The sequence below is a fragment of the Oryctolagus cuniculus genome, chromosome 2 (genome assembly GCF_051225735.1).
Source record: "Oryctolagus cuniculus isolate XC-2025 breed Fujian yellow rabbit chromosome 2, ASM5122573v1, whole genome shotgun sequence".
Classification (NCBI taxonomy): Eukaryota; Metazoa; Chordata; class Mammalia; order Lagomorpha; family Leporidae; genus Oryctolagus; species Oryctolagus cuniculus.
In genome coordinates this window covers 10,479,960-10,499,864 of record NC_142868.1, presented here as the reverse complement: position 1 = coordinate 10,499,864, position 19,905 = coordinate 10,479,960, and the positions used below count along the sequence as shown (strand labels likewise).

At 45.8% G+C, this 19,905-nt stretch overlaps 1 protein-coding gene and 1 long non-coding RNA gene across 9 annotated transcripts in view; one reads left to right on the top strand and one right to left on the bottom strand.

Annotated features, from left to right (window-relative positions):
- The window catches only part of C1QTNF7 (C1q and TNF related 7), a 119,676-nt gene that overhangs the window by 57,654 nt on the left and 42,117 nt on the right, over positions 1-19,905 (bottom strand). Inside the window, exon 1 of one of the 5 annotated variants that reach the window (XM_089326947.1) lies at positions 16,007-16,112. The exons of the other annotated variants lie outside the window; for them this stretch is intronic. The gene's annotated coding sequence lies outside the window, so the exon portion shown is untranslated. Of the gene's footprint in view, positions 1-16,006; positions 16,113-19,905 lie in introns of those variants that run through there. 5 annotated transcript variants of the gene reach the window in all.
- LOC127486330 (uncharacterized) overlaps positions 1-19,905 on the top strand; it is a 68,209-nt gene that overhangs the window by 38,282 nt on the left and 10,022 nt on the right. The window contains exons 1-2 of one of the 4 annotated variants that reach the window (XR_016229767.1): positions 8,312-8,500; positions 15,814-16,442. This is a non-coding gene — a long non-coding RNA (uncharacterized LOC127486330). Of the gene's footprint in view, positions 1-8,311; positions 8,501-15,813; positions 16,443-19,905 lie in introns of those variants that run through there. The other 3 variants (XR_016229766.1, XR_016229765.1, XR_016229768.1) reach the window with 3 other exon arrangements.

Sequence of the window (19,905 nt, the reverse complement as noted above, 5' to 3'; positions counted from 1 at the left end):
GTCCATCATTCTCTCCACTTTGGTGCAATGTCTGCCTTGCATCTCAGTCTGCAGAAGGTCAGTGTGGCTCCTAAGGCAGCTCTTGAAGATATAGACTGTGATGTGACCCCAGGATTGCTCCTACCCTCTCCCTCTTCATCCTGTCCACCCCAAGCAGATCATCCCAACTAGAGACTAACCCTAAACCATAAAAATGGATCATCCCAACTAGAGACTAACCCTAAACCATAAAAATGGATCATCCCAACTAGAGACTAACCCTAAACCATTAAAATGGTGGTTTCCTGGTTCCTCCATGTTCACTTGTCATTCCCATCCTCCTGGCTGGCCTGTCACGTGAAGATAGATGTTTCCGATAATATCCTGTCTTCTCTGTGTGGAATGCAGCACTGGTGCGTGCCCACTGGTATTTCTGGTTAGATCTTCTTCTGATGCACATGGCAGGGCCATCCATCTTTACACTCAAGTCAGGCCTGGCCTGTTGATTTGCTCGAGCAGGAGAATGAGCGGTGGTAACATGTGTTACCTGCATGCTGGCTCCCCTGCACAGTGGGCGCTGAAGCCTCCTGCTATAATGGTGGCATCAGGATATGACTAAGGTGGCTGATCCCTGATGCCCATGGTGAACAGAAACTCTAGCTGGCCCACAGTGAGTGTACAGCATCATCAATTCATAAACTTTTGTTGTTTGAAGCCATGGAGATTTGGGGTTTGTTGGTTACTGCTGCCTAACCTGGCCTCTTTCAGTACAGGAAAGAGAAGCTAATAACTTTTGTAGCGAATGTCAGGAAGCTTGGGAATTGAGTAGAGCTTGCGGGCTGCCTGGAAGGGGGAATCAGGGCAGAGCCTTCATCCCCCATACAGGATATGACCAGCTCCACAAATTTCCTTGAATTTTGGAGGGAAAATGTGGACTCTAAAGTTGGGGTCTCTTGCTGCAGAGGGTTTCAGATTTCTGATGTTTACCAGAAAAGAAACCAATGAAACGAATCCTTTTCTGTTTCTCTCTGCTTCCTTTCTATAAATAATATCTTCTTGTGCACTGAACTGAATGCTGTTGACAGTGTTTTTTACTACCCTGGACAAACTTGGCTGATTTATGATCGATTATACTGATCATTTAAATCCCTCCCAGAGCCATGGGAGCTGTTCCTTCAGGTCCTGTTGCAATTTATAGTCTATAAATGTTTTATCCTTTTTTTTTTCAGTCATGTTATTTTTTTCTTACAATTAAAAAAATGTGTGTATAATCCAAGACAATTCTGAAGAACAAAACTTTGTGTTCTAATTGACTGTGGGGCCTCGCGACAATGGAAGATAGCTTAGCTCCAATCTCATTCCCGTTTCCTCACCCAGCTGCCTGTTAGACCCACAGTGGTGTCTCTTTCCCGGAAACAGAGTCAAGCTCAGGTCCCTGCCCCAACATTCAGGAATGGCATGGCTGCAGAAAAAAATCGCACAAATGTTCTGAACTGATGGTCTCATCTGTGAAAATATAGTCATGGCCATTGCTCTTTCAGTCCCACAGTAATTTTGCAAAGAGCAGATGAACTCCCATGTAAGAAAGACTTTGGGCCAGTGCTCAGTCCCACATGAGCACTCAGTACATACTACTTAAAAGCACCTTATAAATTTTACAAGTAGTATCTCAGTTCATTCATTCATGTACTTAATCCCAATACATTGAGTACTCTTCAGGAGAGTTGTGTTTATGGCTATATAAGACAAAGGGGTAGTGGTGATAGTTAAATTATACTAATGATTAAAATGTCATTCATGTTCTGAGATCACAATAGCTAACATCTGAAAGCTTACAATGTGTTCAAGTACTGGGCTATGTCTTTCCATGGATCATCTCATCGGATCCATACATCACTATTATTATCTTCATTCTTCATTATTATATTATATTATCTTCATTATCTTCATTCTAGAAAGCAGGAGGCTGGGGCTTGGGGATGAAGGCACTGGCCCAGGTAACAGAGCAGCAGCAGATTTGGAAATGGGCCCTGCAGGCTGTATGGCTCAGAGCACAAGTGCTTAACCACTATCTGTGACCCTCCAGAGATACTCATTCCTCTGGAAGCAGACTACTGCCTCAGGACAGGTGACCATGAAGGGTACTTCAGAGAAAGGTATGCCTGAGCTCAGCTTTAGGGTCTGAATAGGAGGTGCCCAGTCAGATGGTCCTCATGTAGATGTGCTGGGTGGCTACAAACAGTTCACCATGGAAGCACAGATCCTGGAATGCCAGTTTTGGAGGACAGGGCTTGAAGATTGGGAAGAAATCTGATCAAGAAGCTTAGAGGTCAAATAAAGGAGATTGGATACCAATGAGACACCAATGATAGATGTTCAGTACAAGTGTGGTATGATCAGCTTTGCTGTTAGTATTTGGTAAATGGACTCCAGCTGGGGTTCATTAGGACCCTTGGTAACCCCAGGTGCTTTTAACATTCTCAGCTGAATATATACAGATGAAATTGCAATAATCTCTAGGGCCGGTAAGCTCTTTTTAACTTGGGGCCATAACTCATGATTGTGTTGCTGGAACCACACACATCTGACCCATGCCCAGCACTGAAGAAATTGTTGGCTGAGTGAATGAAAGAAAGAACAAGATCCATGGTAATAGCTAAGGTGAGAAAAACAGTGAGGCCAGAATTGACGGGAGTTTCTGTCTGCGGATCTGTTTGAGGATGAGCTCTTAGGGGGAAGGGAGGGAAAAGTGGTGGGATTCCACCTTCTGTGTGCTTTGCAATTTCAAAAACAGTTCGGGGCCGGCGCCACGGCTCACTAGGCTAATCCTCCGCCTTGTGGCGCTGGCACCCGGGGTTCTAGTCCCGGTCGGGGCGCCGGATTCTGTCCTGGTTGCCCCTCTTCCAGGCCAGCTCTCTGCTGTGGCCCGGGAAGGCAGTGGAGGATGGCCCAAGTGCTTGGGCCCTGCACCCCATGGGAGACCAGGATAAGCACCTGGCTCCTGCCTTTGGATCAGCGCAGTGTGCTGGCCGCAGCACGCCGGCCACAGCCGCCATTGGAGGGTGAACCAACAGCAAAGGAAGACCTTTCTCTCTGTCTCTCTCTCTCTCAATGTCCACTCTGCCTGTCAAAAAAAAAAAAAAAAAACAAAAAAACAAAAAAACAAAAAACCAAAACCAGTTCGGATGGATGGTCTGGGGATTCTTGGAAGGTGGGTTGTGCAGTCACCAGCAATCAGTGGGAGATACTCATGAGGTGTGTTACTGAAACTCCCTGGCTGTGAGTGAGGCATTGGCAGGTGGGCTGCCAGGTGCCTCAAATAATGTAGGAAGCAAAAAGAAGCTGATTCCGTGGGATGTTGCTCCCTTAAATTTCTCAGAAAGTACGTTTCCAAGTGAGGCCTTAAGAACTCTTGGGGTCTTCACAGCTCAGTGAGTAATGGGATGTTTTTGCTCTTCAGACATTACAGGTCCTTGAAGATAAGGGTCATGGGTTATAGTCTTCAAGTCCAGTATGACTCGGAGCACCTGTGCTCAACCACCACCTATGACACCCCTAGAGATAGTACATGTACTAGAAGCTGACTGCTGCCTCGGGCTGGGTCATCACCAAGGGCATTTCAGAGAAAATGGTGTTTACACTCAGTCCTGAACTTGCATAGGGGTTCCCAGTCAGACACAGGAGTCCTCAGTCTGGGGTCAGATGGTTGCAGAGTTGTCTGGTAACTGCAAACAGTTCCCCGTGGAAGAATGGAGTGTGCGAGGGCTCTCAGTGTATCAGGGACGATTGTTATTCTGCTCCACGGCTTTTTTTTTTTTTTTTTGACAGGCAGAGTGGACAGTGAGAGAGAGAGACAGAGAGAAAGGTCTTCCTTTGCCGTTGGTTCACCCTCCAATGGCCGCCGCTGCAGCCGGCGCACCGCGCTGATCCTGGCAGGAGCCAGGAGCCAGGTGCTTTTCCTGGTCTCCCATGGGGTGCAGGGCCCAAGCACCTGGGCCATCCTCCACTGCACTGCCTGGCCACAGCAGAGAGCTGGCCTGGAAGAGGAGCAACCGGGACAGAATCCAGCGCCCCGTCCTGGACTAGAACCCGGGGTGCCAGCGCCGCAAGGCGGAGGATTAGCCTAGTGAGCCGCGGCGCTGGCCTGCTCCACGGCTCTTGACCCCCTCCCAGTCTCATCCACACTGACAGCTGCCCTTTGTGTCTCTTTTCTTCACTGCCAGGGGCTTTATCTGAAACTACAGAACCTGTCCAGCCAGAGTGAGGACTGCCAGGAACTGGTGGCGATGGGAAGCCCTTGCAGCAACCCTAACCAATGAGGCATGAGGCTTCCACCCCCGATGGGGAAACTCTGAGGTGTGCTCTGCCAGTTCCTTAGAGTCCTCAGAGGGACTGGGCTGAGTCTCAGCTGCCCACAGTGTTGGTACACTCAGTGACACACTCTCTATGGGTTTAATTATCCCTTGTCTGTTTCACTTTACTTTTCCCCTGTGTTATACACGTTATGGTCTGCCTTTAAGTTTGGGAAAATATGATTCTCTGCTTTGTGCTCAGGAAATACTGAGTGAAGGTAGGAGATTGGCTCAATTCCCCCTAGTTGCTGATTAACATTGGAGAAAAGTAGTGAGAAAAGGTAGCACACAGTTGTGCTACTTCCCTTGACTTCCAGAGGGGCGTCTCTTGCCCAGCCAGATGTTTTACAAGCTCCTCTGTATTGGTTACTCTCTGCCCCACCCCTCCCATTTGAAGACACTCCTCCCCTCCCATCCACAATCAATCCCCTCTCAACCTCAACTTCAGTGTCCACCTCAACCTCAATCTCCAGCTCAACTCAACCTCAGTCTCTATTTTGTTGCTCCAGCCCATCACAGCTTTAATCTGAACCAATGATCCCCAGGGTACAAGGGCTGAGTCTTCACATCTGGGTGCTCTAAGGCTGCGGCCCTTGTCCATTCCTGCTTCTCCGGCCAGCTTGGAATTACCTGTGTCCAGAGGCCCTTGGGAAGGTCTCAGCCACACTACAGCTCCACTTGGCAATGTCATGCCACTAAATCCTGGGAAGGAACCACCATGGTTGAGAGTTCCCTTCATTGCCCCCAATTTCCCTAGAGATCAGCATCCACCCAGGCTCAGGTCTAAATTTCTGAGAAATCAGGCCCTAAAGGAAAATGTAGTGTCTTTGGAGTCAGAGGAATCAAGGTTTAAATCTTACGTGTACTAAATACTGGCCAGATGACCTCAGATGAGATACTCACCTCTCAGCCTCATTTCTTCCAACTGTACAATGGTCATCATCGTGTGTGTGTGTGTGTGTTTATTTATTTATCTGATAAGTAAAGTTACAGAGAGAGAGAGAGGGAGAAACAAAGATAGAGTTCTTTCATCCACTGGTTCACTCCCCAAATGAGTGCAGTGGCTCGAGCTGGGCCGATCTGAAGCCAGGAGTCAGGAACTTCTTCCTGGTCTCCCACACAGGTGCGGGGGCCCAAGCACTTGCACCACCCTCTACTGCTTTCCTAAGCTATAGCAGAGTGCTGGATCAGAAGAGGAGCAGCTGGGACAGGCACCAGCGCCTGTATGGGATGTTGGCACTACAGACGGAGGTTCAGCCCACTACATCATAGCATAGCCCCTGTTGTGTGTGTTTTAAAGGATATTTAGGGATAGCATATTTAGGGCTGATCTGTATTTACTTAACAATAGTTGGGTCTTAGGATTTTCCGCTTTTTTTTTTTTTCCCAGTATCATTTGGTCTTTTGGCCCTGCCTCCCCCTAATTTGTCCCTTCTCCCAGCCCACATCCCATTACACCTCCTGGCAGAAAAAGCCCGAGTTAGGGTCCAGGATGCTGGCCTCTGTTAATTGGGTGGATGTGGTAATGATGTTTCATTGAGTCTGTTTTTGCAAGGCCAATTGCATTAACTGCATTTTCCTACTTTCTGGATTCCTGACCTCTGGTATCTGACTGGGGAAGAGTCTGCCCCTTCCAAGGCTGGCCAGTTCTTAGAGGCAGCCAAGAGCTTGGCAAGGATACTCCTTTCCCGTGCACCAAAATAATCCAGAGTCCACACTGCAACCGCTACCTTTGTCATCTCATACACTAAGCCAACATGACCCCAGGACCAGCTACCAGCAACCAGAGAGTCCCTGGGCCCCCATACTTGCTGTAATTATTCCAGCCAGCCAATCCTGTCTCACCTTTCCCGTGGAAAATACAGTGAAGGCTCTAGCTCAGACTTTTCTCTCCTCTTCTTGTGACCACTGAGCAGACCAGGTACCCACTGCCCCTGGTCACATGACCCTGCGCGGAGTGACACCACTCCTCCTCTCAGAAAATAGACGCCATAAAAATCTTTGGTCAAGAGCATTAGCCTGTCCTTGTGGTCCCTCCATCAGTTCCAGAAATTAAAATCCTGCAGGTACACTTCCAGGCAGTCCTGCCCAAATCCTCTCGGGAAATGGGTGTTCACATCGTCTCTTTACTAGAATCCCATTGTGTGCATATTTCTCATGTCAGACACTTTTGGATCCTTAGGTGAGAGTGTGCCAGAGCCAGTGCTGGGGCTTAAGACCTCTGAGAGTCCCCATCACCTCTCCCAGGACTCCCCAAATGTGAAGAGTAGAGTCCAGTTCCACGTGGGTCCAACACATACTTTACATGTATTTTTAGTTATGAAAGAACGTATTTCCCATACAAAGTCAACTGATTAGAAGGCCTTGAACTAGAAGGAGGGAGTCCTTATGTTCAGATCTCCTCCTTTGAACCCAGTCCCTCAGAGATTCCCAGTCAGCGTCTGCTGTGCAGCTTCCTCCACATTTTTTAAATTCTGCATGAACATATGCACAAATTGAATTACATTTCTTTTAAAAAAATGGAACCCAAACATGCCTGTTTTCTGTAATGTGCTTTTTCCATTCAACAGTCTATGGTGAGTCTTTGCCTCTGCCCAGATTCTGTAGTGTGAGCAGATTGTAACAGATTTCACCAATCCCTACCGATATGTGTTTAGGTTGTTTCTAATTTTGCATGAATTTAACTACTATTTCTTGAAATCTCACTCACCCTTTGGCTATGGGAACAGACCAGGCCCTACACAATCTGCCTTGGGTCTCTCCCTGACTTCAGCTCGTATCATTACCCCTCTGCCCCAGTCACTCTGCACCAACATGCTTTTGTTAAGTGTTCCAAACACACTCCCACCCCAGGGCCTTTGTGTAGGGCTTCCTCTCTGATTGGAAGCCTTAAAATCCAGATCTTCACAGGCTCACCCATTCACCTTCCTCAGTACCCTACTGAAGCGTCCAGTATCTGATAGCCCTTCCTTTCCCTCCCATATGAGATAAACTTCCCACCTGGGCCCTGCCCACCCCCTTACCCTGCTCTACTTTTCCATAGTATTCATTGTCTAAAAGAGGGAAAGATTACTTATGTGTTGCCTGTCTCACTTCTTTAAAAAACAAGAATGTTCAGGTGGGCACAGCATTCCTGTTTTGCTCACTCCTGTGTCCCTTGTATGTAGGAAGGGCCTGGCGCACAGTAGGTCCCAAGTGAGCAGCCCTGTCTTGCTCCTTGTGCTCTCATATCCTGTAGTTGCACAACCACCCTGCAGCATAGGTGGGTTTGCCCCACTTTAAACTTGAAGAAATAGATTCAACAAGGTGAGGTCCCTAACCCTAGATCACATAGCGAGGAAGTCAACTGGAATGGCAGCTCTCAAACCCACCCAGACCTTGGACTTTCCAAGGGAGTCTCTTAAAACTAGAGAAGCCTACATCTCACCCACATGTTCAGAACTGGGACTTCTGGGGCCCAGGAATCTGCATTTGAACACGCTCCTGTGATTGGGAACCCCTGGTCTAGAATGCGATCTAGTTTTCCTGCAGGTCCTGTTCATGCCCTTGTTCTAAGTTTTAGCTGCCCAGGCCTGGGTAGGGGGTGTCTGGTGACCATGGGTGTGTCCTATGGAATGGCCTGCAGGGGATGATGCCGGGTTCACGGTGTCTGCAGCAGGGAGGATGTGTCGCTGGGACAAGTTCCTAGCCTTGCTTCTAGGTTTTTACTGCAGCTGTCATGAAAACTTCCTCACTGAAGGACAGCAAACTCCTAGGCGTTGGAATTCACCTATTTCCTGGTGACTCGCTGCACTGTACTTTCATTCCACTCAGATTCCTCCAGAGAATCCTCCACTGCTTCTTTTTATACCAGAGTCACTGGTGTTTATTGCTAGGAGATGGAGAAAGGAAACAGGCCCACAGAGAGGCAAAGCAGACTTGCAAGGAATTCCTGGCCCAGTGCCTTCCCTAGCACATCCTCCCCCCCAACCCTGGGTGGAGGCCATTGTTTGCTGCTTTGGAGAAGGCGAGCTACACCGGAGCAGCTCTGGAGAGAATGAGCTGGGGGCCATGTGGACACGGATTGACCTAGGGCTTTCTGGAATGTATAAGGCAGGACTGATGCCCTTGGAGGGGGCTGCCCTCCTTTACAGGTGCCTGTGATGGGAGTCAGAAGACCCTGGACTCAGGTGAGAGTCTGCTCCTCCTTCCGTGTCTGTCACTTGGGCTCAGATGATGGTCGGGTCCACTCATGGAGCTGCAGAGGGGAGTTAATTGCTTGATGTATACAAGTGCCTTCCAAGTGTTCACAGGTATGGACCGAAGATTCCGTGGATGCAGAATCTCAGTGTCCTGACATGCAATGAGATTGTGGGGAGGATTCTGATAAAAGAACATTTAAATTCAGCTTGGTGTCTATGGCACGGTCTTAAAATTTCCAGTTCTTTTTGCCATGTCTAAAACATTCTCTAATAAATCATTTCTAACCTAATATATCTCTCAATCGAAGGCTAAAGGAATATTCTAGAGCCCCTGGGTAACTCCTGCTGAAGGTAAATCTAGGCTACTCATGAAGGCACTTTCTCCTCTCTCCCTGCACATGAGGCTCAGGCTGCAACAAGAAGCACGTGGGTTTTGAAGTCCATCAAACCTCACCTCACCTGCTTAATTTCTTTGTGCATCAGCTTTGTCATGCAGAAATATGGGCACAGGAATGCATACCACTTCAGTGGTTTTGAGGTCCAGTTAAAATGGTTAATATTCATAGAATACTTTGTCTCTGGCCAGGACTTTACCCATATTGGCAATATTTCGTGCTCAGTATTACCATACAATGCAGGCACTATAATTACCCTACTCTACAGATGAGCATACAGAGCCAACCAGATATGCCAGATGTGAAGCAACGTGTCCAAGGTCACACAGGCAGGAACAAGCCCATCACTCTTAACTACTCTTATTTTAACTTGTTCTTGCCAGTGGGAATGCTGTATACTAAGTATACCCTGCGTTGGCTGTGTGAGCCAAACAGAGTGAGCCTCTCTCGGTCTGTGGTCCTACGATCCTGAACCGTTGTCTGAACAGCTTCTTCCTGCTTGTCTGCTTTTTCCTACTCCCCTACTTTTCAGCACAAATTTAGTTTTTAGAAGTTATTCTTTATTTTCATTTTATTTGAAAGGCAGAGAGAGAGAGAGAGAAGATGGGGAGAAAGAGAAGACAGGAAGAGAGAGAGAAAGATATCTTCCATGAGCTTGTTCACTCCCCAAATGGCCACAATGGCTGGGGGTGAGCCAGGCCAAAGCCAGGAGCCTGGAGCTTCCTCCCAGTCTCCCATGTGGGTGTCGGGGCCCAAGGACTTGGGCCGTCCTCCGCTGCTTTCTCAGGCACATTAGCTGGGAGCTGGATCAGAAGTGGAACAACTAGGACTCCAACCAGCACCCATATGAGATGCAGGCATCATAGGCGGAGGCTTACCTTGCTGTGCTGACCTGTTGTGTTGGGTGTTCTATCACTTCAGCTGGAAGAATGCTAACTGACGGGGTTCCCAGATGGACTGCCTCTTGGTGGCAGAGAGGTGGGGGTGACAGGAACTGTGACTAATTGTTTTTTCTTATTTTCATGAGCGTGTTGGGCCCTGAGGAGGTACCTATAAATACCTGCCAATTCCTTCATCACAAATTCAGTGGAATATTGGATACTTATTGGGAATTTTGATTCATTATTTAAAAATCCTTGTATGCTGTATAAATAGTTCCTTCTTGCAGTGTCCAGGGAAATTTGGAGAAAATTTACTCTGAGTTTCTTCCCAACTTTATTTCCCAGTGAGATCAACTGTATAATTCACATGGTTTTCAGCAGAGAGAGTCATGTTATATTTTTTGGACTGTTTGTTCGAATTCTTTGGTAAGAATTCTTACCACTTAAATGTGAAGCTCTGAATCTTCTGAACTGCGAGGTGGAATGTCATACTCCTCTCCCTATAAAGCTTTGTGGACACTGAGGGAGGAGCCACAGAAAGAGCCCCCAGCCACGGATCTGTAGGTTTTAGGGACTACACTGGTGTCACGGTCATTTTTATGTACTTATTTGGCTAGTTTTCAGTCCTTAGTTATCCATCAAACACTCATCCAGGGTTGATTATGATGGCATTTTTTTTTTTTGACAGGCAGAGTGGATAGTGTGAGAGAGAGACAGAGAGAAAGGTCTTCCTTTTGCCGTTGGTTCACCCTCCAACGGCCGCCGCGGCCGGCGCACCGCGCTGATCCGATGGCAGGAGCCAGGTACTTTTCCTGGTCTCCCATGGGGTGCAGGGCCCAAGCACTTGGGCCATCCTCCACTGCACTGCCTGGCCACAGCAGAGAGCTGGCCTGGAAGAGGGGCAACCGGGACAGAATCCGGCGCCCCGACTGGGACTAGAACCCCGGGTGCCGGCGCCGCTAGGCAGAGGATTAGCCTGTTGAGCCACGGCGCCGGCCAATGGCATTTTTTAGATATGATAAAAGTCCCTGAATCATTGACTTTCAAGTAAAGTTTTCCTCCAGAATCTGAGTGGCTTGACTGAATCACTGGAGAGGGCTTCTGAGCAGAGCTGTAGCTTCCTTACTGTAGCCTGCAGCATCTGCTCTTGCCCAGCAGGCCCAGCCTGCCCTTTCTGGAGACCTCGCTACAGACTCTGGACTTCAAGCCAGCCCCCACATTCTTGTAACCCAAGCCATTGCTATGCATCTCTTAGTTTGTATCTCCTACCAGTTCTGCTTCTCTGTTTGAGCAATGCTGTGCACAACTGACCAATCTTAACCTTCCTGAAACTGTATGCAGGTGCATGTGGGAATGGAAGAAAGTGCAGAATCTTCCTATTTCCAAATGATCTTTGTCCCATCACAGACTAGCGTCCTGTGCTGGATGGAGGACAGGTCTTTAACATGTCCGTCAGTTCTCCACCACCTGCTCCTGACGACCTCCTCAGACTCATCTCCTGTCTCCCCAGTCTTTTCACATTTCATCCAGGATGAATGATGTTCTTGAACCCCTGGAAGCTCTTCCCTGGGGCCGCTGAGAACCCATAACTCAACAGGTCACTCAGCAACAAAGTACCTTGTATACTACCCTCCCTCTGAATGTCCTGTGCATTCCTGTTCTGGCTGAAGCCTGGCTTCCCTTAAGAAAACTTCTGTGCTGTAGCCCACTCACATGGTGGCTACTTTCAACCCCCACTCCTCCTCCTCCTCCACCTCCTCCTCCTCCTTCTTCTTCTTTTAACTGTAACTTAAAATCCCTCCTTTTTTTAAAAAAATTATTGAAGGTACAAAAATTTCATGTATATCAATTTAGGAACATAGTGATACTTCCCATCTTACCCTGCCTGCCACCTACTCTCCCACCCTTCATCCTCCTTCCTCTCCTAATCCCTCTCTTAATTTTTACAAATATCTACCTCCAGTTTACTTTAAACTCATAAAATCAACCCTACACTAAGTAAAGAGTTCTAGTAGTAAGAAGAAAAAAAAAACACTGTTCAAGGCTGTAAACAATCATTGAAGCTCAACATGTTAATTTCACTCCAATACATTACATTTTTGATAATCTATTAGCTACCACAGACCAGGAAAAACATACGCCATTTGTCTTTTAGGGACTGGCTTATTTCACTAAGTATAATTGTTTCCAGTTGCATCCATTTTGTTGCAAAAGAGATTTCACTCTTTTTTATGGTTGAGTAGTTTTCTATAATGTATATAGATCATAATTTCTTTATCCAGTCATCAGTTGATGAAATCTGGGTTGATTCCGTATCTTAGCTATTGTGAATTGAGCTGCAATAAACATGGGGGTAAGACAACTCTGTTATCTGCTGATTTCATTTCATTTGGGTAAGTTTCCAACAGTAGGATTGCTGGGTCATATGGTAGACCTATTTTCAGCTTTCTTGGGTATCTCCTTACTGCCTTCCCCAATGGCTGTACTAGTTTACATTCCCGCCAACAGTAGTACTTTTTCCTCCACGTCCTTGCCAGCATTTACTGTTCGCTGATTTCTGTATGAGAGCCATTCTAACTGTATCGCCCCCTCTTCATTCCACTGAGCCTGGAAGTGAAGTCGATGACTTCCTTGCTGATTCCAGACCATTCATCCTTCAGTGTCAAATCTCACGTCATTCGTCTACCAAGGGTAGGAAACCTTTTTTCTGTGAAGGGTCATGTGGATATTTATAGCATCATTCTCAGGTCATACAAAATTATCAACTTAAAAATTAGCCTGTTATAGATTTACTGAATTTTGTGTCCTGCCTATGGTTGCCTTGGCAGAGTCAGACCAAATGGTTTCATGGGCCTCACACAGCCTATGGGCCAGACAGCCCCCTCCTTGATACCATTCACTTCCCACATCCAGTCCTCTTGGAGGTACTAGTCTGTGCCACCTCCCTCTTGTCTTAGAGCTTTCAGCTCTGGTCCCCTTTCTCTCCAACACTATTAAAATTCTCAGTGATTCCATCATCTACTTAAAGACTTGTTGCAGTCTTGATCTCACACTTTCTTGACCTTTCTTCCAATGGTCCTGGTTCTCTGATCACATGATTGCCCTTATTATTAAGCAGAAAGTACAGAGTCTTCATAAAATCGAATTAAACTTCCCTACTCTTCTATCACCACTTGCTGTTTTCCCTGCTCAGTCAACTCCATCCAGTATGCCAAGTCCAGCTGCTCTTTGACCTCTCTTGGGCATGACCACCTTACCTCTGTACTTTATTTACATCAGCACTTCCTTCCTTACTCTGCCTAATCTTATGATAAGTATTCTCTGAGACACATTCTTGACTCCTTGGCTCCCCTTTTGCTTTATTTTATCTTATTGGCTAACGCACTACTTTGACTGGATGCATTGGAGAAAGGTACATACAGCCATGCTGACTGCTCTCCATCCCAACATAAGACCGTTCACCCCAAAGATGCTTCATTAATGCATCTCATTAAAGATAGATTTTTCTATTTCACTGGAACTCATTCTCCTTTATAACCATTTCATACCTTCTCCTCTGTCTTTAAATCCCCAACAGCTCTCTCAAGGGTCACTCTGAAAAAAATGACCTATATTCACCAATTTCATTCTTCAAACTCAATCTTAAATTCACCCATCAGGCTTCTGCTCCTCTACTCCACAGGAACCAACCATTTTCAAGGTCATCAGCAACCCACAGGTGTCTACATCAATAGCTTAGTTCTCTTGGTACTTGATCTATTGTCCCCCCCCCCCCCAAGTCTTCATTCACCCTTGAGAAACTACTGTCTGCTCATTTTCTTGCTGCCCATTAGTGTCCTTCGTTGCCTCCTTTCTCAGATCCTCCTTCCCTTCCTAAGCTTGGAAACGTTGGAAGTCCATGTGCAACCCTTGGTTACTTTCACTTCTCTATCCATACTATTCCCTTGGCAATTCTGGTCATATGGCTTAAAATGTCCATTTCTAGCCCAGATCTCTCTTCTGGACATCAGACTCACATTCAGCCACCCATTAGACATCTCCACAGCCGCGCAGGTCTGACACCTGGGTCCTCGTGGTCAACCTGCTCCCACACTTCCTCATCTCAATAATTGATGACACATTATTCAGATGTTTAAGCCAAATACCTTTGAATCACCTGTGATTCTCCTCTTTCCTGCAAATATCACATCAACAAATCATTTTGTTTTTTCTTAAGCTCTCCTCAAGCATGTCATCATTTCTCACTGTCTCTGCTGTTGCCAAGTGCGTCCTGTCAACATTAGCTTCTGCCTAAATTATTACACAATTCTCCATCTGGTCTTGCGTGCCTGCCATTGGAGAAGGCACCCAGCAGAGAAAACAATCCTGCTAAGACCTTAAGATGGGTGCCTCTCTTTTTCTGAGTAAAAGCTAAAGGCTTATTTTTTTTACTGTAATGTAAACTTAAAATATGTTGTCTCAAAAACCAAAAAAAAAAAAAAAATAAAGCAGAAGGAATGAGAGGATGGAGGGTGGGAGGGAGAGTGGGAGGAAGGGAATATCATTATGTTCTTAGTATCAACAATTCACATTGAATCTGCAAAAACTAATTAAAAATTAACATAAAAAAGTTTAGAAAACGCTAAAGGCTTAGAGTCAGCCACGAGGCCTTGTTTGGCCTGCCTCACCGCATCACATTGTCTCATGTTCTGCTTTCCTCTCCTTTGTTCATTTGACTCTGACCACACTGTCTTTCTGTTGCTCCTAAATTATGCTAGGTTTATTCCTGCTACAGGACATTGACATATACTGTTCTTCCTACTTATACAGATTCTCCTACAGATGTATGTCTATATCTATGGCTATATCTATCCATGCCTATGGTTCTCTCTCGGCATTCTCTATCCTTTATCTATATCTATATCTTCATTTCACGTTCCCAAGGAAGGTTCTTCTGACCACTCTTCTTAAACCTGCAAACCCAATGATTCTGCATCTCTCTCTTTATTTTCCCCATTGCATGTCTTATTATCTAACACATTGCATATCTTACTCTATTTTTTGTATCATCAAGGGAAGGCCTTTTAGTCTGTGCCTTTTGTTGCCTTGTTCTGAGCATCTAGAATACCTGTTACATTTTAAGGACATACATTTGTGGAATGATTAACTAAATGACAGCTACGGACATTGATAAACCTTATTTGAGTGTCTCACCTCTAAGTCTTCAGTTAGATAGTTTCTGCTTTAGCTTCTCCTCCAGAAGTTCCCCTAAAAGCCCCATGCATGGGCCGGCGCCGCGGCTCAGTAGGTTAATCCTTCACCTAGCGGTGCCGGCACACCGGGTTCTAGTCCCGGTCGGGGCGCCGGATTCTGTCCCGATTGCCCCTCTTCCAGGCCAGCTCTCTGCTGTGGCCCGGGAAGGCAGTGGAGGATGGCCCAAGTGCTTGGGCCCTGCACCCCATGGGAGACCAGGAGAAGCACCTGGCTCCTGCCATCGGATCAGCGCACTGTGCCAGCCACAGCGCGCCTGCCGTGGCAGCCATTGGAGGGTGAACCAACGGCAAAGGAAGACCTTTCTCTCTGTCTCTCTCTCTCTCACTGTCCACTCTGCCTGTTAAAAAAAAAAAGCCCCATGCATAAGAAACAAGGCCAGGCAAGGCAATATCCTGTTACAATGGGACATGTAGTCACAAGATCCTGGAGTAGCACCCCAGAATCCTGGTGAGCCAGACTGGGTCCCAGACGTCTGCTGTCTGGGAGGTATCAGTCTGCCTGCTAGCAAAGGCAGGTCCAAGGAGAAGGAAGGAGAATAGACAGTCTTTCCTTTGGCTTTGAGGTCTGGTTTTGAACTTAACAATCTGGTATTTGAGGTTTATGGCTGGTGAAATAAAATGCTACAAATAGAAATGTCTTAGTCAAATTAATTTTCTTTTATTACTACGCTATGATGTGATCTGTCTCTCCTCAAACAAAAAAATGCAATGTAAAATATAAGCTATTAAGGTACATGCTTGTTAACTTTTTATGTATGTTTTGTTTTGGCCAGCAAATTCTTCACCAAGTGCGCCTGCTATTGTTGAAATCGCCTGGCTGGCCTACCAGAGCTAGAGCAATGACATAATCCACTTCACTGGACCTCCTGACAGTCGATTTTCCAAACAGCCATCACAGTGGACTTTCAGAATTTAACGCAGAATCTGTCAATCACTTTCCTGCATAAAACCTGCAGCAGTGCTCACCTCACTCCGGATGGGGACCAACATCCTTGCAAGACCATAGGTGATTTTCTCCCACTCCTTTCTGACCTCCCATCTCGTCAAAATCCATTCCAGCCAACTAGTTCCTGCAACAAGTCAAGCACAATCCATCATGCCTCTCTGCTGCCTGTTCCTGTGCACTCAAGAACACTCTGCTCCCAGATGCTGGACTCAAAGAGCTCATTCCTCTCTTGTGCTGCTGGCTTCCCCTGGCTCATAGCTTCTTTGGCCTACCTGTCTAAATCAGTACACCTGCCCCTCTCTGGTCTGATGCCACTACCTTGTCCATGGTCCTCCTGACTTACATGCTTTTGTGGCTTATTTGTCTGTCAACTAATTATCTGGAACCTAAGATCCTGGAGGGAGGAGTTTGTCTGTTTGATCCCAGCTCTATTCCAAGTGCCTGCAATAGAGCCAGGTATGTTGTAGTGTTTAATCCTATATCTTTATTATTGCAGTGGTCTTGTCTGTGAATAGCATTTCTAAAAGACAAGACCAAGAGACCAATACTTATTTACAATACTTGGGTAAGTAGATAGGAGGGTAGGTGGACAGATAGAACTAGTGTTCAAGAAATCTCAAGCTCCTAACCTTTGTTGTCACAGAAGAATCTTCTTGGGATCCTTGAAGGACTGGCTGGATCTGGGCCAGTCTATCAGCATTCTGGCTGCTCCCCACTGTGGCATGGGTGAGGGGTGCCAGGGCAAGGTGGATGAGAACCCTGAGCCTCCCACCTACCTGAAGACCACTACCTGCTGTGGTCTATCCACCAGCTACTCTCAAGTCTGAGCACGAAACCTTCTGAAACCAACCCTAGTGATTTCAAACAATCAAAGGAAGACGGTCTAAATCTGAAACATTTGGAAGTCTAAAACCTGATTTGGCTCCAGAAAGCTCATGCTTATTAAAATCTTCAAAGACCAGATATAAAAATGGTCCATGTTTTAGATTATCTCCCTCTCATTTGTCATGTCTGGAGCCATTTTTACAACACAGAACACAAAAGCTCTGGAATTTAGTTTTCTTCCTGCACACACATACAGAAAATTCCCCAGGCTTGTGGGTCACGGAAGGAGAATACGTGTGGCCGGAGGGCTTCTCCAATAGTATGCACTTGGGCCAAGTTATTTTCAAAACCGAGATGAGTTTAGAGAGGTCATGTAGTTCAGAGTTTAAAACAAAAAATGTTTCAGGAAGGTTTGTGTGTTTCACTTAAAAGGTAAAAAATACGGGCGATGTCATGTGCTATTTTTATATGAGATCATTTGTAGATAAACATTTGCTATAAATTTCAACCTATCAAGTGGGAAAGAAGTGGATAGGTTTTTCCTAGTGCTTAGTCTATGACAAGCACCAGACCGGGTGTGCTCAGTACATGTTTGATTACTTCACTGTCCTTATCATAGCTAAGATCCCAGTTACGACTTCCCAGAGAAAACAGAGGGCATCGTTGCAATCCCCTCAGTTTCCCTACTCCCCCTATTCACATTCCTATGTATCCTCACTTGCTTCTCTCCTGTTTCAGTGGACCTGAGTCTGAGTTAGGACTCTTGCTTGTTTAACACAAACCCTTTCTCTGGTGGTTGTTTTGACTCACCTTTTGCACCTCCAAGACCTCCTGGCCCAACTACCTAAACTCATTCCCTGATATCTTCAAATTCTACCATTGGCTCATTGCTTTCAACCTGTACATGTGTCCAAGTTTCTTCCATCCTGAAATGACCCTGAGTTGGCTCTCTTGACCCATTTCTGTCTGTTCAATCAGACAGGTTAAATGCATCGTGCAGGACCAGTAGGGGGTAAAAGAAAGAAAACTGGCTCTTCACAAAGATGCTGCGAAGACTGCTGCAGCAAGTATTCAGACTTGTTCAGCTACCAGTTTCTGACTTCAGTCTGTGCCACCAAACTGACAGTACCAAGCTCTACATAGATTCTTCATATTTTTGTTTTTAGTGAGTTTTATGTCCAACTAGAAGCTGGAGATTAGCTATTGAGGGTGAGAGGTGTGAGGGATGACTAAGTGGAAATAATTGAGTTGGGGGATGACCTAAGGACAATGGAGAAAAGAAGTGTTTTCTGTTCTCTGCCCAGGAACTGGTTTTGCAATGCGGAGAGTTGTTAATTTCAGATTCTGGAGGGAATGTTTCCAGGAAAACATTTAGGACAATATTTCCAGTAAAGGCTTGAGTCTCTGGCTGTAAACATAGTTATGTTGGGGACCAGGTGACTTAACATGGAGAAATGGCTTCCTCTCCACTTCTGTCCAAAACTTAGCAACACCCTGACTCCAAGAGATTGCTTCCTTCACACCAATGTTACCTTCTCAAGACAAACTCTATCTCAGTGTATGATTTGCATAACTGGCTAGGAGTTAGACTGTGATTTGCATAGTGACTGTTGCCTTGGAGTCCATGGATACTTGTAAGCCCAGCACAGAGACACCAAGAAACACCGGAGGGTAGTTGCTCAGTGAGAGGAGACATATGACATTGATTGCTGATGTTTGAATGTCTTCGCCAGTATGTTCAGTGTGTGAAGCCAGAGGGCAAAGGCCCAAGAGGGCAGGGATTCTTGTCTATTTTGATAATCCCTGATTTGGTAGACACTCATAGACATTTGTTCAATGAACATGAGGTGACTTTGGCTGCATGTGGTCTGGGAAGGGATGTGCCACCTGAAGAGAGTTGGATACTTAGTCTGAACAGCTGGAAGCAGTAGAACCCAGGAAGAATCAGTTAAGGTCAGATTTAGGGGTGGATGAGACAGTGAAGGAACAGCAGTGGCTTCTTGTAAGAAAAACTGACTATAAAAAATCAAGTGAGAAATCAGATGGGAGATTGAGAAGGGTATAGAATTCATTATGTGCAACAATATGGTATAAACCATAATACAATAGATAGGAAAGAGGAAAATTGGCTTTAGTATATCACCCACTGTTTTTTATTTTAGAAAAAGATTTAGTTATTTGACAGGTAGAGTGCCAATGAGAGAAAGACGTATCTTCCACTGCTGGTTCACTGCTCAAATTGCCACAACAGATTGGGCTGTGCCAGGCTAAAGCTAGGAGCCAGGAACTCCATCCTGGTCTCCTACTAGGTAGCAGGGGTCCAAGTACGTGGGCCACCTTCTGCTGCTTTTCCAGGTACCTTAGCAGGGAACTCAATTAGAAGTGAAGCAGCTAGGACTCAAACCAACACCCTGGTACAGGAGGTGGCATTGCAAGTAGCAGCTTAAACTGCTGTGGGACAGTGCTGGCTCCTCATGCATTGCTCCTCGTGCACTGAGAATTCAAGTGCATTTTCACAATGACCTTCATTTCAACCAGATTAGACGGGTAGGATAGGTACGTTCATTCTTTTTTTTTTTTTTTTTCAGGTAAAGAAAAATAATCAGGTTAGATGATAGCTAGCTATAGGCCAGAGAATTCATATGTGAACAACAATCCATGGCTTTGAATTGTGTTGTAGAATTTTTTCTACTTTGCCATAGTGTGGAAATGAGATTTTGACTATGCAAATCTGCTGGCTCTTTTCAGTTTGTTTTTCCTCTTCAGAATTTTGCGGTAGTGACTATGAATTGAAAAGCTTTAAACATCTATCTTTGATGAAAAGTGTGGCGTGATGTGAGGAGATAATTAAAATGGAAAGAAACCCCATCTAAAACCTGGCTTTACGTACTAGGATGAGGATAATGTATTGAAACAGGGGAGAGCCTCAGTGGAAGCTCTATTTCCCATCCCAACAACACAGAACAAATTGCACAAATTCTGGGAATTACAGCCCATGGTAACAAACACTGAACTCGCTTTTAAAAATGTCACCAAATGGCTTTGTTGATGCTATTTTGTAACTAGTCACAGCAGATGGCACTTTGAAGCATAT